The 18,226-nt window shown below is 46.9% G+C and overlaps 1 protein-coding gene across 1 annotated transcript in view; it reads left to right on the top strand.

The window, feature by feature from the left end:
* Positions 1 to 18,226, top strand: part of alpha-Man-IIb (alpha-Mannosidase class II b) — an 85,494-nt gene that overhangs the window by 51,102 nt on the left and 16,166 nt on the right. The window lies entirely within an intron of this gene.

Genomic DNA, 18,226 nt, shown 5'->3' on the forward strand with positions numbered 1-18,226 from the left:
TGTTTAATTGGGTGCCGTTGCCGTTTTGAAGTATTCTAGAAGTCTTCGGAAAATATTCGCATTTACGAATAGTGACTGTTCGATTCGAAAACCGAATCGAATATAGCACGCTATTCGATACGTTATTCGAAAGTTTCGAATATTCGCACACCCATAGTTAACTGTGACGCTATAGGTGTCATGTTCCAGCTTCTACGTGGAATACGACACCTGTCGCCGGTGTGTAGGGTATTGTTGCTCAACGTAAACTATGAATGCGTCATTGTTGCCTTCAGACCTTACAAATATAACCATAGCATTCAAGACCGAGCGGATGTCTGAATACGTATTCAAGACCGAGCTACTACTGGATGGTTACCGCTACTGCGTATGTTTACCACTAAGAACGCCAGCTAACTTTGAAACAATGTGCAAATGTGCGCATAAAATTTGCTCAGAGTGCACGTATAGTTGCAAGCACCTGCACGGAGACTACGGATGCAGCAGACGAATCTTTTTCTTCACGGCCTGTGCGTGCATGTGCTGAAATGAAGTGGTGCAGGCTACTCGCACGCGCTGCGCAAGAAGAAATTTCGATGCCGTGGTCTCTACACGTTTGCTCCCGATTATTGTGCCTTATGTATGTATGATCGACCACGTTGCCTTGGAATCCAACACACACGCGTGCGCGCACACGCGCGCGCGCACACACACACACACACACACACACACACACACACACACACACACGCACACGCACACGCGCACGCACGCACGCACGCACGCACCCGCACACAAACACACACACACACACACACACACACACACACACACACACACACACACACACACACACACAGAGAGAGAGAGAGAGAGAGAGAGAGAGAGAGAGATTTAGGTGCACGTTAAAGAACCCCAACCATAATTTAGTCAAAGCTGATTCCGAGTCCCACATTTTGTCGTGCCTCATAGTAAGATTGTGGTATTGGGCCGTAAAACCGCAGACTTCTCACCTCGAATCGGAAAAACGGCTGCATGTGGAGTGGCCTTCAGACTTTTGGCGCTGGCTGTAATGTAGCTGGTCCCGCAGCTTGCGCAGTGCTGCACCTTTTTCGTAAGCCAAATGTCGAACGAAGGCGACGAGAGAGAGAGCGAAAAAAAAAAAGAAAGAACATCAAAGAAACAAGTGTGAGACCCAAAATACCGACCCGGTAGGGGCGGAAAGAGTTACGTCGCTTTTTGCTTCGGGGCGTCTCCTGACACCGTTTCCGTCGTCGGCTTGTGTGTCACTCGTGGCGTCGTGACGATTATCGCGTCTGTGTTTGTAATAACGCGGCGGCTCGCGTTTCCTCCCTTTCCTTTTCCGGACGCGACTGACGTGCATGGTAAGAGACATGCCTTGTCGGCAGATCCGTGTAACTATATACACGAGCGATTGGAAGGCGCGCGGCGTATCGGCGTGTAATTATGCCGTCGTATGCGCACACGTTGTAGACTCTCGTAATCAGGTTAGGCTCTGCCGCGGCCCATATTCCTAATGGACTTTGTTCAACAATGCGCAAGTGCTGTGTGACCGAGCACCGCCAGGGACGACGGAGGATAGCGCGTCCCCCGCTCTCAATATGTCGACTTTCCGGCTGCGTAAACATCAGTCAAGCCGGGTGGACCCTATAAAGGCGCACATACGACGCAATTAAAGCGCCATTACTTTTTTTTTTCTTCGCCTTTATGGCCTGAACATGATCTGAAACCTGGTTTCCGTACGCATGCCATAGTATTCTGATGGCTTTGTAAACAATGAAAGTACGGTAAACGATAAAGGTGTGCTAGCACGAGGGCGGAGAGGAGATATTTCATCCGGTCACTCGGTGTATGCTTTGTTGATAAAGCTGCTGGTGAGTTGTTGCCTGCCAGCGAGTACTGCCCAGATCTCGTTCGTCGACGAAGGACTTTGATTGAACGGCCGCCTTCAAAAGAGCACGTGTACGGGCAGATGAGCAAACAACGATGTGTCGAGGTGCAGATTCACACCTGCAGACTGCGTTTGTGTGTCAGAGGCGTATAGGTGGCGGAACTGGCTGCCATTACTGCGCGAGCTGACGACACGCGTATATAGGCGCGTGTGTCGGTTCAACAAAGACGCAGGTGGACACAAATGACGTAAAGAACATAAGAGTTTCGCGCAAGAATCACTAGAGGGAATTGTGGCGTCGCAAGTGTCTACAGTATACCTACAAGCTGCTACAAGTATGACGGTTCGGCGAGCATTGTAATTGCACGGATTTGCCTTAAACATCGCCATTCTGGCTTCAAACGGATTTGCGACTTCGCACATAGGTGGTGCCCGGAACATGGCGATCATGACGTACTTCCGGCTTCGCAATCACTTCCGGCGCATTGTAGGTAGCAAAAACATAGCTTTCGAGATCCGCTTTTGTTGGTGCAGGTACAACCGTCTATATTGGTCGTGGAATACAGATTAAAAACACGACAGAAAATTTCATTCGCTCGTATTTTGGGACGTTCTGTTGTCTGACGTCTAGTCTGACGTCCTGTAGCTCTTGATCAATATGTAATTAAAAAGTTAGGAGAGAGCTCTTTAGGACTATGTAAATTTGTTAGTGCAGAAAGTGAAAAGCAAACAAAATTCTCAACCGGGGATATTAACTTACGACCTAACGCTTCTGAACCCAGTATCTTACCGCTGCACCACACCGGACGTGGTTATACTTGTACATTTTGACCATTTAAACTGTAAAAATCTCTGCCTGTACTGGTGTTTACGTTTGTACGTTGAGAGCCAAAGTGCGCTTTCACTCCGCCACGTCAACTGGTGCATCTCTAGAAGAGAAAAAGGGTTTTTACCATAGACAAGTACTCCGTGAAGTGTTAGAACATCGATTTCGCTTTACGGTATACATATCAGTTAAGAAATTCAGAAATAGACAATGGTGACCAGGGACGCTGTGAGGGTTAACTGTTACAGCTAATTTCGACAGCTATCTCTCAATCTTTACACTTTTGAGCGCGCATATATTTTTTGCGTTCGGTGCAAAATGGCTGCATAAGCATTCGTGGATAAGTGCTCTTATAGACAGCGTACCGGTTTCTCACGGCATCGCCTGTGCCGGAATACGCAGCGCCTGTGTCTCGCCTGTACCCAAGCGAGGCAGACTTTCACGCAACCTTGTGGAACAACCGAAAACTTTTTGCTTCGAAAAAAACTTATGTAACATTTCTGGGAAATTAAGTAATTACGTGCCGGCGTAACAGTACGTGCTAGTCCACAAGCCTGTGTGTCATATGTTACAATATAAAACAAAATGGATACGCGACCGTTGCCGCAGATGCGAAGATTTCGATCAGCGACCGATTTGGAGGAAGCCGGCAGGAGGATTACCGGTGCCTTGCCGTCGCAGCAAAATTGCGATAATTGGCTACATCGACTGTAATACAGGTGTCGGTGCTATCAGCATTGCCGGATTCAGAGAACGCACCACTGAATACCGCGTAAGAGAAAAGTACAGTGTACGCCGCCGATGTGAAACTGGCAATTTGAAACGTCGCGACGGAAAGCGCTTCTGTCGCGACGTCAGAACTTAATTATGTTGTTGCGTTAGAAAGTGGCACATTTCTAACACCGCGACAGGAAGTGTCTGTCGTCGCGACAGAGAGTTCCTGTTGTGACGTCAGAATCGCTGTCGCGATAGACATCTGTTGTGACAGAACGTTTCTGTTGTGACTTCCGAACTCTTGGTCGTCGCGACAGAATGTTCCTGCTGCGACGTCAGAATTTCTGTCGTAAAATTAGAAATGTCTGTCGCAGCCAGTAACGTCAGGAACTTCTGTCGTACAACAGAAATTTCTGTAGTCGCGACGGAATTTTCTGTAGCTTCGACAGAAATTTTTGTCGTCTTTTTTAACCGGGTTTGGACGCAATGCATGATTTCCACAAATTATTGCGTTAGAAGTGCAACAATTCGCAATGTTTCTGCATGTGCGTAGAGACTTATCGCCTTCGTGCGTTCAGAAAAAAATGTGATTGCTTGGAAATTAAGAAATGTTAAGACGTAATAAATATGCCGTAAGAACGTCTGAAGTCACGTGCGCGAAGATTAGACAAATCCATGTTATGCCCACCATTACCATGGTAGCTGCGCGATCGCAGCGCCACGTGGCCTGCGAGATCGCGACGGCTCCGGTGCGATCTCTGAGGCCATGGTGAGGACCAGGAAACAAACTTTGTGACTGCGTTATGAGCTGGCAGCCGGGGGAACGAAGCTTAAAGTGCGCGTAGAGGGAGGCCCAGTCACACGTACTACACTGCGTGGCCGTCAGGCGTGAGAGCGTACACTACTACGGTAACGAAGTTCGCGCTCAATCGCACTCGCTGTCGGATTTTCCCGGCTGGAAGCTTGATCGATCGGTCGAGCGAGTCCTGCGTTTCTTCGATTGTGCTCGTCCAGCTGAGCGCATCCTGCCGGGTTTGTGATTGTGAGCGACATTTCTGGGCCTCGTCGCGTGCGAATGTCGAAAGGGTAACTAGCAGTGAGGCAGGCTTGCGGTAGTAACATCTTCTACAAAGAATGTTTTTGTTTTTGTCTGCTATCTGATTCCTCGTTCTGTTCTTTCTTTTCTTTAACCTGCTGTCGAAGTGATGTTCTTTCGCACGCGCGCGCACAAAGATCGATGGTCCAGTTTATTGCGCTGAGAACAACACCTGGAGCGTTTAAACTTTTAGTGATGACAATAGCTGTTCTAAACGTGTATAGTTTATTCAAAGGCAGCGATAGCTATTGGCTGCGCGTGAAAAGGAGCTTTGACATTATGCATGTACGGCGCAGTGACCGCGCTCTCTCTAGAAGACCATAAATTAACCTCCGCTTACCTATACCTTAGTTGAATTTAGTCAGGTTGAATTAAGTCAATATTTATTCGTTACACGTCTCTGTCGCAGCTGCTCAACTTAGCGTGTTCTCACATACGTCTTGCTTTTGAATTTCTTTGATTAAGCTTCTTCTTCCTTAAACTTAGGAGCTACAAATATTGGTGTGCGGACTTCAGACGTAGGCGGACTTTATGGGAGTAAATGCGAATTGACATTCATGTGAGCAGTGATTTTGCTTGACTCTAATCCTTTATTATCATTCAGCGATTTACAACCGACCGATTCCGCTGATAACGTGGTTGAAACACCTGTCAGATCTTGCACTGACGAAGCACTAAAGTGTATGGCGTGTGAATAGAATCGCTACATTATTCCAGCCCTCCGCAGGCTGGAATAATGAAAGTATTGTGTTCTAATGAGAAAAGGTTAACATCGAGCGAAAGCAATTCTTACTTTTACTGGCCTTCTTTTCAGTATAGTTCCCGCACAATTTACTGTTCTTACGTTGTCATATTTGCGGTGGGCCGCTCAGTGAGTTTATACCGAGGAGCCTTGTGACGGGAAATCACGATCGTCTAGCGTGGGGAGACCGAAGACTTAAAAAAACAAACAAGAAAGGAAAATCGCCACGATCGAACTGCGGAGATGTAATCTGGCGCTGTTATCGTGAACCAATGCATCTACAAGTGGTGTACGCATGACTTTGAAGCTTGCCGCGAACTGCGGGAACAGCGCGTTTGCGAGATTGAAATTAATGGACGCCGCGCAGGCACACGCCCTTCCGCCCACGCAAGGGCTTTACCGTGTACGGTCCGGGATTTACGATGACTGTCTGAATTGCTTGTACCAAGGACGCGCCGCGCCACATAGCTGCTTGTCGCGTCGTCGCCGTCATCCGCATCTACCCGTAGCCGTAGCTGTAGGCGGGTGTGAAGCAGTATGATGCTGCATGCCTACGTGTGTCTGGATCGTGGGGGCACTGCATTGTTTACATAGGTGCTAAATAGAGGAAAGCAAGAAGGAAGGAAAAGCCAATGTGCCGAACTACTGGCTTAAGTTTCAATCACTTCCAAACTTTGCATCAAGTATATTTTCACATGACGCTCTGTGACATTATCTATCTATCTATCTATCTATCTATCTATCTATCTATCTATCTATCTATCTATCTGTCTGTCTGTCTGTCTGTCTGTCTGTCTGTCTGTCTGTCTGTCTGTCTGTCTGTCTGTCTGTCTGTCTGTCTGTCTGTCTGTCTGTCTGTCTGTCTGTCTGTCTGTCTGTCTGTCTGTCTGTCTGTCTATCTATCTATCTATCTATCTATCTATCTATCTATCTATCTATCTATCTATCTATCTATCTATCTATCTATCTATCTATCTATCTATCTATCTATCTATCTATCTATCTATCTATCTATCTATCTATCTATCTATCTATCTATCTATCTATCTATCTATCTATCTATCTATCTATCTATCTATCTATCTATCTATCTATCTATCTATCTATCTATCTATCTATCTATCTATCTATCTATCTATCTATCTATCTATCTATCTATCTATCTATCTATCTATCTATCTATCTATCTATCTATCTATCTATCTATCTATCTATCTATCTATCTATCTATCTATCTATCTATCTATCTATCTATCTATCTATCTATCTATCTATCTATCTATCTATCTATCTATCTATCTATCTATCTATCTATCTATCTATCTATCTATCTATCTATCTATCTATCTATCTATCTATCTATCTATCTATCTATCTATCTATCTATCTATCTATCTATCTATCTATCTATCTATCTATCTATCTATCTATCTATCTATCTATCTATCTATCTATCTATCTATCTATCTATCTATCTATCTATCTATCTATCTATCTATCTATCTATCTATCTATCTATCTATCTATCTATCTATCTATCTATCTATCTATCTATCTATCTATCTATCTATCTATCTATCTATCTATCTATCTATCTATCTATCTATCTATCTATCTATCTATCTATCTATCTATCTATCTATCTATCTATCTATCTATCTATCTATCTATCTATCTATCTATCTATCTATCTATCTATCTATCTATCTATCTATCTATCTATCTATCTATCTATCTATCTATCTATCTATCTATCTATCTATCTATCTATCTATCTATCTATCTATCTATCTATCTATCTATCTATCTATCTATCTATCTATCTATCTATCTATCTATCTATCTATCTATCTATCTATCTATCTATCTATCTATCTATCTATCTATCTATCTATCTATCTATCTATCTATCTATCTATCTATCTATCTATCTATCTAATCTTTTAAATTGGTTCACTTCAGCAGAACGCGGCCCGTGCACTACTCGATATGCCACGACAGCTGTGCTTGCGTGCGCGTGTGTGTATATGCTTGCGTTCCACGCATACACTTAAGTGTGCTCGTGAAGTACAGTACGTTCTGGCTCACCACGTACCGCCTTTATCCCGCGGGCCACTTGAGCGCAGCCAGCGCCGTGCATTACACTATAGGATAGCCTTGAGTGCTGCATGTCGCTCGCGCCCTTCTGCACGCAACGGCTGCCGCGGCTGGCGTGGAAATTGACTGCGCACACACACACGCACACAAAAACTAAACGAACCAGCGGACGGGGGGCGCCCGCCTGTCTGCTCGCCTTCGTTGGTCGTGCCCACCTCTTTTCGGAGTCTCGCTGATTGCGTGTGCGAGCGCGCGACGGCGGGACGCTAGTGAGCTGCAGGCGTCGCGCGTACCCGGATCGGGCTGGCTGCTCTCGCAGCTCTGGCGGGCGTGTACTATACGCGCGACGCCACACTCGACGCGCACTCCAGACGGCTTGGCCCAGATGCGCGTCATGTATTCGCCGCGCGCTGTTGGCACGATCGTGTACGAGAAATCAAGGCACGCGCCGCTGTGGCGCGACGCCAGACCTGCTGTGTCTGCGTGCTCTCGTGCGCTTGCGTATCGCGCTTCATTGGCGCAGAACTCTTTTGGTCCTTCACAAAACTGCTGAGATTGCACGGCGCCTTGAGAAGGGACCGGTAGCTTGCTCACGCTGTTTGTAAGCACCTGTGGCCGGCTATTTAACTCAGATGGTCACCGGTGCTCCTCCTATCGTGCGTATATATATATATATATATATATATATATATATATATATATATATATATATATATATATATATATATATATATATATATATATATATAATGTGTGTGTGTGTGTGTGTGTGTGTGAACGAGAAGAAAGGGGGTCAACCGAGGGTTCCGGTTTTATTAAGGGACCCTCCCACCTCGACTGACAAGCCACTGCTTCAAATAAAGGTTTCTCCCTCATATTACAAGAAGCCGACAAACAAAGACATCAAGGACAACTCAGAGGAAATTGTACTTACTAATTGTAAATAAAAAATTATCATTAATTAATGGAAGTGAAAGCGGATGACAAACCAACTTGAAACTGGTGGAGAACGAGCCCACGCCTTCGCATTACGTGTGCGAGCGTAATGCGAACACGTGGAATCGTATAATTTCTTTATTTTCAATTAGTGAATACAAGAAATTTACCCTGTGTTGTCCTTGGTGTCTTTGTTTGTTGGCTTCTTCTTGTGATGTGGTTATATATTTAACATGTAATCCGGCTGCGTGCCAGAGCTTTTTGTAGAAGTTTCATTTCTCCAAAGCTTCAGAGATGGTAGGACTAGCTGGCAGTGACATGTGCATGTGCACATGGCACTCCTGATCTTTGTATAGCCTGAGACACTGAAGGACACCTGCGACAGGACATTACGACGTGTCCTACCATATTCTAAGGCGTTCGTCGAAACTGTCGACACAGAGGCTCTATTCTAAGCTAATCCCACGACTACATTTGTGGGTATGCGCTTCGCATAATTCCTATATGGCGTTTGAATTTTTGTCATCGGATAAGTCAAGCACGGCAATGTCTCAAAGGCAGATAGTTTCATACTGTCATCAGTGGAGATAGTACGGTCCAGTATAACCGTCATCATCAACCTATGTAACTCTACTACGTGACGGAGGCCAGAGGTTTCAAAGTGTCCGCGTCCCGCGCGTCAGCCGAGCCTATGGTGCCTCGATGGCCTCCCCGCCCCCCTCTCCGGGCGAGGAGGACATCGAGGCACCCTAGGCGAGCCCATCCCATAGTGCCGGCGCATTTCGTCTTCTTATCACACAACCTAATCCTCTGCCAACACAGACTGCGTTTTCACTCTCTTGGCACTCTGGTACTCCGACCAACGGTTATCTGTTCTATGTTTTACAGGACCTGGCCCACTCCACCTCTTTTAGTCTCAGCGAGAATATGGCCTTCCCGCGTTCGCTCTCTGATCCATAGTGCCTTCTTTCCATCTCCCAGCGTATACAGAGGGGTCTACCGTTAAAAGGAATACTTGACTGCAGAGCATGTCCAGGGTTTTCTCTCGCGCAAGAGTACAATCGCCTAGGTTTACAGCAGATAACTTGCGGTCGGTAGCTCTGACTCCTTTCGACAACACGCCTGTGCAGTGCACTGACATTGCTTCCGCAGCCACTTGCAGCTACGTATGGCGCCGGCAAATCGATAGCCGCACACTTGAGTGTTCCCTTTAACAGTGGGCCGCACCGTATACGTACGCCTATCATTTTCCCTTCCATTGCTCGATGCGCTGTCGTGAGCTTCCTTTCGGGTTTCTTTGTTGCGAGAGCTATATGCATTAAGCCTACGGTACCTCCATGTATATATATATTGGCAACTCTCGTCCGTCCTTTCTCCGGCTCCCTCTCGCAGGGTTGTCGTACGTCGCGCTTCGTTCCGCATCTCCACGTCCGTCAGCTGGCCGACGCGCTTTCTTCTCAGCTCCGCCCGGTTGCGCCGTGCGGTCACGTCCGAGCCGCCGCCGCCTCCGCTGCTTCTGCGGTAGCCGCTTGCACGCTTGTCCGTCGACGTCGTCGCGGAGCTGCTGGTGGCCAGCGGAGCGCGAAGCCGCTGCCTTGCGGCCCTCTTGCGCGCATGGAGGGCACGCGCCGCTTCCTGGCGCGAGCGTTGAACGGCCGCCGAGTGAATTATGGCCCGTATATACGGCCCCGCGTCGAGTTGAATGGTCCTCTGTCACGGGTCACTGTTCCTCGCGGAGTCTCGGAGAGCGCTAACGCCTGCCGACGCTGTGTGAACATGCGAGTGCGTGCGTTTGGGGGACGCGTTTTTATGGGCTATATATCGCCTTGCGCGCCGTCGCAGCGCTAACCCGGCGGCAGCGATGCGAGAGGTCGCCGAAAGTATCGAGACAAGAGTGCGGCGCCGAGCGCGGTGTCATGATGTCACCGTTTCAGCGTGCATAGAGTTTCACGTTAATGGCGGCGTGAAAAACCACTGTAAGGACTTGTCGGTTTTGACATTGCAATTTGTCCTTTTCTTCGAAACGCCGGAGTTTCTACTATAGTGTGTACGTTGATATCGGCTATACTATAGGTGAGCTCTATTTTCTTTTCTTTCTCTCGCGCATATGGGATGAGCGCTGACGATAACAGCATGCGTGTTCTTTCCACAACGCGCGAACAGCTCCCGGCGATTATTGCGTATCAAGATCAAGGAAGTGCGCTGCCCTGAACGGCGAGCCTGAGAAGAACGACTTGGTTCTCACTCAGACTGTTTGGTAGCGCTGCTGTTGCGTGCGCGTGGAGGCGCAGTAACTCGGTATAGTTCACATTTCCCGGGCTTCCTCTATTTGCCGGAAAAAAATAAACAAGGGGTGGAGGTGTACCTTGCTGGAAACATCTCCTCTCGACGCGTCTTACGATTCTCTACAACCGCCTATGATAAACGTTTTGACAATCGGAACAATTAAATAGTCACACAGTTACTCTTATTTTTTAAGCGGATATCAGTGGCTAAACAGTTACTGACGGTTTCTAAGAGAAGGCTGTAAACAACATGCACTTAATATTATCCACGTAGAACTAACCGCCTTTTTTTTTAGTGCGTGAAGGGGACGCCCTGTGTATATAGGATGCGCCACAGTGCGAATAGACGATTTCTTGCTCGGTATCTCGCCTTGTACCAGAGCGTATGGTTTGCGTATGCAGCCTCAAACGCCCGAACAGACCCTGATCCTTTTTGAGCAGAGCGAGCACCTCCTGGCACCAGGTAGCTAGTAGGCGTGCACATATTCACCGCAGCAGCTGGTGGAGTGTAAACTTCTGCGGACTCGGGTGATCTCGGTGAAGACTTCAGCATCAGCTAAACGTTCCATCTGGAAATCCTCCTGCTCTTTCAGAGGAATTCGCTCCCAGCTGACTGTCTTTGATGCACATGCGTCGAGACATATACTGCTTAGGCCCTGCTACGGTTTTTTGTTTTTACTCGTTGGTGAGATCCGCTATATATCGTCGCCACAAAGCGTGTTGCATCTTTTCGGTAGGATCCAGGCAGAGTTGTTGGCGCCGCGTGCGATCTTCGTCTAATCCAGAGACGGAGATTAGAAATCGCGTTCGTGCCCCACCGTTTACGTATATCCACCGGCCGAAGTTGCACCGTGTGTTTCCATCTACGAATTCTGTATTCTTGTATAGGCGCTTTGCGCATAGTATGAGCCAGCCGTGTGGTTGGGGAACGAAAGTTCTAACTCGGCGAACATGGTGGCGAAGAAAAAATTTGCTGCAGGTTGTCGGACTGCTCGAACACTAGCCTGAAGCTGCGCACCATGCGGCCTTTTGCACGACTGTCAAGCAGCTTGGCATATCTAGCAGCGGTTCGTCGTCTTTCGACCGGAAATATAATGGCGCGCGAGCTGAACAGATCGCAACCCCTCGGTGTGAGATTGAACCTTCGCCTTCGACGTTTTCGCATGGGACCGAGAGCGAAAGACAGCGAACAGAAGGAAAAGCCGCGTTGCGAAACGTTTTTCTCCGGAGCGGAGACGCCCGCTGAACTCAGTCGTACGTGGCAGCATGGCCGGGCTTCGCCGGCGTGCGTCGAATACAAGTCGGCCGATGTATGCACGCACACATTGCTGCTTCACGTGAAATAGAGTTGTCCTTTAAAGTGCACTGAAAGCACCGTGCACTGGCATTTTCTTTTTTACTCGCCGTGGTGGCGTAGTGGCTTTGGCGCGACGCCGCAAGCCCGGCGCCGCGGCGGCTGCATTTTGGTGGCAGCGAAATTCATCAGAATTCAAAATTCTGATCAAAATTCATCAGGAGTTCCCCACTACGGCGTGCTTCATAATATCGTCATCTTGGCGCGCAAAACCCTAGATTCTAATGTAATCTAGCAATTTTGCTTGCCGCCGTGATCGGGAATCGAACCTGCGGCCTTCATGCTCAACAGCGGAATCTGGCGCACTTATGTTACAAAATTTCCGTGGGAGTCCTTTAGTATATACGAAGAGGTTGGCGTTTCGACGTGCTTCCTGCCGCAGTTATAAAATAAGCGGGGTCTTACGAGGTATCGGCCGGTGCTCGGAATTACATTGATGCCTTGTTTCCTCGCTTCAAACTATAATGGGAAGACGGCAATAGAATGAAAGAAAGGGGGTTCAACGCGTGCTCACGCGTGTTTCTGTCTCTGGAACGACTGCTTGCCTCTCCTCATTTGTACGCTTGTTTTTATATAGCCCCTGTGTTTTTTACAAAGCAGATTGTATCAAGCAGCATACACCCTACAAACACAAGCACGCAAGTGAACGAACAAGAAATCGGCGTCATGCGAACGATTAAGAGAAGCTTTAGCTCGTGAGCTCATATATGACTAAATACGTTAGAACGAAGAAATCGTTGTGGGCCGAATGAAAACAAACAAAAACAAGGCACTCATGGATATCGCGCATTGGGTGCGCGTTAAAGAATTCCATGCAGTTGGTCACATATAATCCGAAGACCCCCGCTACACCCTTAAAACAATTGCACCCTTTCGGTTGTATATATTTCCCTCACAACGATAATCTTCATCTGGCTTGCTTGCGTTTCCTTTCTTGAAAACGCGGCGCTCGATACTTTCCTGTCGAGAATGCGGTGTCATGCTGATAACGTGCATGCCGTCCGTGACTTGGATGTAGCGAGCTCGCAGCGTTAGAGAAAGGAAGTGCGGGCAATACAGATGACGATTGTTGTTGTGAGGCACATACACACCCCAAAGGGTTCAAATGTTTTCAGTGTACGGCTTTCCTTGTAATCAGATCATGGTTTCGGCACCTGAAAGCACGAATTTGATTATTTAGAAATCATTGTGCTCGGCATACACTGCGCCGATTTTTATGGTGTTTGTTGCATGTAAAAGAGGCAGTTGAGGTCTGCCGGCGGTGGGAAGCAACATTTTTCATTTAGGCTAATTTTGTTTAATCTGAAAGTACAAAGATTAAAAAGAAAAAGCAACGTATCAACTAAACTACTCTGCAACTCAGCAATAAGAAATATGTATATTTCCGTAAACTGGACCTATAGTGTATACGATGACATCTAAAGCTGATAGAATTGATCTAATGTACATATACGTACTACTCTGTAGTATATGACTGATATTTGAGTGAACTTTCCCAGAGCCCTCGTAAACATCGTAACAATTTAACGTGAATTGTAAACTTCTATATCGTGTTTGTCTGCTCTAAAAACTTTGATGCAGTTTAGAGAACTGCGATGTCTATTTTTAGCGCAGATATAAAGATTTGTAATCTTTACATGGTCATGTTTTGTTGACTTAATGATTTTCCGCAAATCCTGTAAAAAAAAAAAGACATTGAGGTACTAAATTAACATTTTTGCTTCCTGCAGTACAGATCTCTCCTAAATGCTGTAAATATTGCTCTGATTGGTTGTAGTCTAATGAGCGCATGTCCAAGCTTTACATCTATTTGAATTAGGAAATCCGAATTGACCCTAAAGTAAAGCTTGTCGCGCTTTCTAGCGAATATTGCAGGAGAGCGGGAGAGCAGGAGAGCGGTTCCAAAGCGGCGGAAAATCACCAGTGCCACACCAGCGCTATATATCAGAGTTGTCGGTTGAATACTTTTTCGCTATCGCAACGACCACTGCGCTGTTGGCGGCTTCTGCGAAAAGCCGCTGAATAAAGTGTTTTCTATCTTTCTTTCTTCCTTTCTGTCTTTCTTTTTCACTTTTCACTGGCTCCTCTTGCCCTGCGAAACCGGTTTGTATACTACGGAACTGTCGGTGTACAACATAAAAGGCGTATTGAGCGCCATAGCAATTTCCCGCGTCGTCGTCAGCTTATAAATAACGCAGAAACTGGGGGAAAAAAAAAACCGACAATCACAAAAAAGCCATTACGGCTGGGAAAACGATTTTCCCATTGCTGCAAAAAGGGTTATAGGACGCTCGAAGCAAGCGGAGTGCAACGTCCTGTTTTTCGGCATGTCTGCGACTCTTGCAGCTTTCGAAGTTTTACCGACCTGCTCCGAGTGTTGTCAAAAAAAAGAAAAGCGTGTCTGGAACGTCGTGTGCAAGCACTGCCTACAGTGAAGGCAGAATGCGCGACGGAAGGGCATTACGGGATGGGTTTCTTTCTTAACCGTTCGAGAAAGTCTGCAATATCTTTCGCATGGCGAATCGATAGAGAGTGTAAATATGACTGACGCAAGGCGACAGATCATTGAAAAATGTAACCGTGAGCGAAACGTTCACGTCGAAATACAAAAAAAAAACTGAAATAAAAATGAAATGCTGGTGTTTGACGGGCCAAAACCGCGATCTGTCATTATGAAGCACATCATAGTGGGAGGACTCCAGATTAATTGTGACCACTTGAATTTGTTTAACGTGCGTCTAAATCTAAGTGCATGAGAGCTTCTGCATTACGCCCCCATCAAAATGCGGCCGCCGCGGCCGTAATCGAACCCGCGACCTCCTCGCATGTCGGTTTGGCGGCGGCACAACTGTATAGATCGAAAATATGTTGCCCTAACCGTTGTGGTGGTCACGTTCAAATACGACACAATGAAATAGAGAGCCCAAGAGTAGCAAGAAGCTACAAAGAAAACCCTACACAGAAAAAAAAGAGAGCTAGAAAGGAAACTTGCATCCCCATTGAAGCCGAACGGTACACGAAACAAGGCGCATATATGCAGCTGCGGCCACGATGTAAAGTTCTCGTCGATAGTTTACGGAGCACGTCATCTGAGAAAACGTTGACATTGCGAAGAGATTGTGACCGTATATGGCCAGTAAAAGCGTGTGTGCAGCACGGCGCGCTTCACATTTACTAGTATTATAGGCTGGAAAGCCGAATGCCAGACGGTGTGCCCACGTCGCGTTTATTCAGCATTTATTCAGCTTCCGTGGTTCGTAAACTTTTGACGAATACATTGGTTGACACTGCTTCTTGCCTGCCCATCTTAGGCGCAAAGCTTTCGGTTTAGTTTTGTTCGCTTATTGTAAGCATCTTTTTTTTCTGCGCCAAAGAAATGTCATTAACGTTCTAAAAGCGTAATGTACCAGCGTAAGCTGACAATGCATTTTTGCTTTAGAGACTCTTTATTGCCAATCGATTGTATCCTGTCACCGATAAACGACGTCGATAGATGACTTTAATGTCTTCCAATGCGATTACACTGTATACTCCGTTATACAGCGCCGGCAAATGACATTTCACTCGTCCAAGGTGTTCGCATTGTACACACCCCGATACACAAAAGGCAGCAAATAGACGAGCGTATGTTCTGCGGCTTCCGGCCCCCTTTAAACGCGTTCCCCGAGGCGAGAACTCCAACAATAGTCTTTTCATTGCCGACTACGTGTGTACTGACTACGTGTCTGTATACCGCGCTTTCGCGGGTGTAGTCCGCGTGCGAAAAAAAAAAAAACCACGAAATTTAAATGCGTAGATCTTGTAAGTTTATTGGCGTAGTCGGTTGTTGGCGAGCTGTGGAAACAGGTATGGCTCTCCTCTGCAGCTATCCGCATAAATGGACATGACCCTGAGGCAGCAGCAGTAAAAATTCTGTACGAACGAGTGAAAAAAAAAAAAGGAAAAAAAAAAACTAGAAAATCTTGCGAGCTAAATGACGCCAAGTCATGTTTGAGTTAGCGAGGTTAATGAGGATGACGCGCAACGAAGGCGACGTATGCTACACGCCGAGGGGAGAGTGTTAATCAGAGGCGTTTAGGCGAAGAGGGGGGTGAGGTGTGCAGTGACATCCGACAGATGTGTAAATACACTTATGTGTTCTATAGCCTTTGTGTCACATGTGGCGTATAGCCATTTTGGCTTGGCCAAGAATACGCACATACAATATGGCGCTTACCCAGTGGCCAAAGTTTGTCCGCTTGGCAAGAGAGCACCCGCAAAGGGGGACCAATGGCAAAGAAAGTTACTTAAAAAATAGCTGTTACCTACTCGAGATATATTTTTTGGTGTGGGTTGGTTGTTCACAGTTTGCTTGAAGTGGCATAAAATGGCGTTGAACGTCGTGCAGTTTGCTGTTCATAAATTGTGTTGTGACAGTAATAGTCTTGCCTCTTCCTGTTTATCGTTATTTTGTCCTCTATTCTCTGTAGAATGGCTGTAAGGTTAGCCTTATTTTTTTTTCTTTTGTGCTTGTTTGTGATGTGTTGGCCATCCCCTTTTAGGCCTATTTATCTAGTTCTATCGTTGTTCCAGAATCACCTCGTGTGGCATCACGCACGCAATCTATCCTTAGGTTAGGATGTTCTGGGCTTTTTTGTGAACGTATGGCAGTTTACGCAATACCGGAACTCCGGCGCGATAGGCGCGCGCGCCAAGTAGTCGCATCTTGATCTTGACGCTAGATAGACCACACAGAACGTGGCCTCAGAGATCGCGCCGGGCCGTTGCACGTCTCAGAGGCACCGCTCTGCTTGATCGTTAGCGTACAGCGGATTTTTTTTTTCTTTTCGTTCTTCTGCGAAAGCCATTGACGGAAATCAAATGCATCTGTAAAGTGCTCTAGTTCAATACAATAAAGTGTCAAAAGATGACACTGCCACCGCTACTGCTGCCGTGCACACCATTTTAACACATTGAGGGGGGAGTTACACTTAACATCTCCGAAATAACGCCCTATACACATGTAGAACTCTCCAACTGGAACCAGTTTTTGCTGTGCAATTGGAACGATCTACAAGTTAGTTTTTGTACTAAATATTTCAAGAACGCTGCGTGCGTGAGCTCGGCGCATGTCGCGCGTTCCTTATATCCGAGAGCATCGAGGAAACGTGTCTGCAGCATTCTTGGGGCAAAACACTTCCCTTTTTCCTCTACAAACTTCTCTGTCGAAAAACGTATACGACTGGGAGATTTCTTGGGCAATGAAAACACGCTGCTGCCACAGCGCGAATTAAAGGGTCTCGTCTCTTCGATTACTGCGTAGGCGGTGCGGGCAGTGCGCGCGGAAACACGGGTCATGACGTCACTCCTTTGTGCGTGCGTACGCACTCGTCGCTGCGTCGAAGGATTTGGCGCAGCGTTGAGCGAACGGCACCGCGGGCCTGCCTCTGTACCCCCCCCCCTCCCCTCCTTTGTTCGATTGTTCGCGCTCATTTGACGCGGCCACGCCTTTTGTGCTTTTTCGCCGGCGCATTCGCGCGGGATTGAGTGTCTGGCAGGCGATGTGTACACATCGCGATTTATGTATACGGTTCCGTATGGGCGTTTTGAGCATACATCCATCGGGTCGACGACCCAGTTTTTTTTTAAATGGAGACGCGACGCGGGGCGTGGGATATTGTACGGTACATATGTATGCTTCGGGAATGGCGTGTCACGTTGCACGGTATGCGCGGCTCTGGCTCTGTTAACGAAACGTGCGTTAACTAAATGTGCTGGCACGCCGTCGGGGAGTGTTCCGAACTGTCTGTCTGTTTGATTCAGTCTGGAGTCCTTCGAGTCGTCTCTACACCATCGCATCGCTGAGGCAACGTCTCATGCGAACCGGCGTCAGTCGCGAGCTAAAGATGATTTTGCGATCACGTTGGCGTTTTTGCAGTCGGACGAGAGAGAGAGAGCGAGAGAGAGAATCGCGGTTATCGTAGTGTTAGCAAACATACGGGATGCACGCCACTAATTAATTCGACAATACTATGCAGAACTTGTGAATGGTTTTTCATATTAACGTGGAATGTGCCTGTGGGTTTTCTATGAATATATATATATATATATATATATATATATATATATATATATATATATATATATATATAATATTGCCGCGGTGACAACTTCGTCACAATCAAGTTGCGCGCCCTTCGTAATGGACACTGTGCACGCCGTACCGTGTTGTTGTTCAGCAACAGGCAGCGATCCTCGTGGCACGGGTAGCCGGTTGGACCCGGCTCGCATGCGCCACGCGCACCA

This window comes from Dermacentor andersoni, chromosome 3 (genome assembly GCF_023375885.2).
Source record: "Dermacentor andersoni chromosome 3, qqDerAnde1_hic_scaffold, whole genome shotgun sequence".
Taxonomy (NCBI): Eukaryota; Metazoa; Arthropoda; class Arachnida; order Ixodida; family Ixodidae; genus Dermacentor; species Dermacentor andersoni.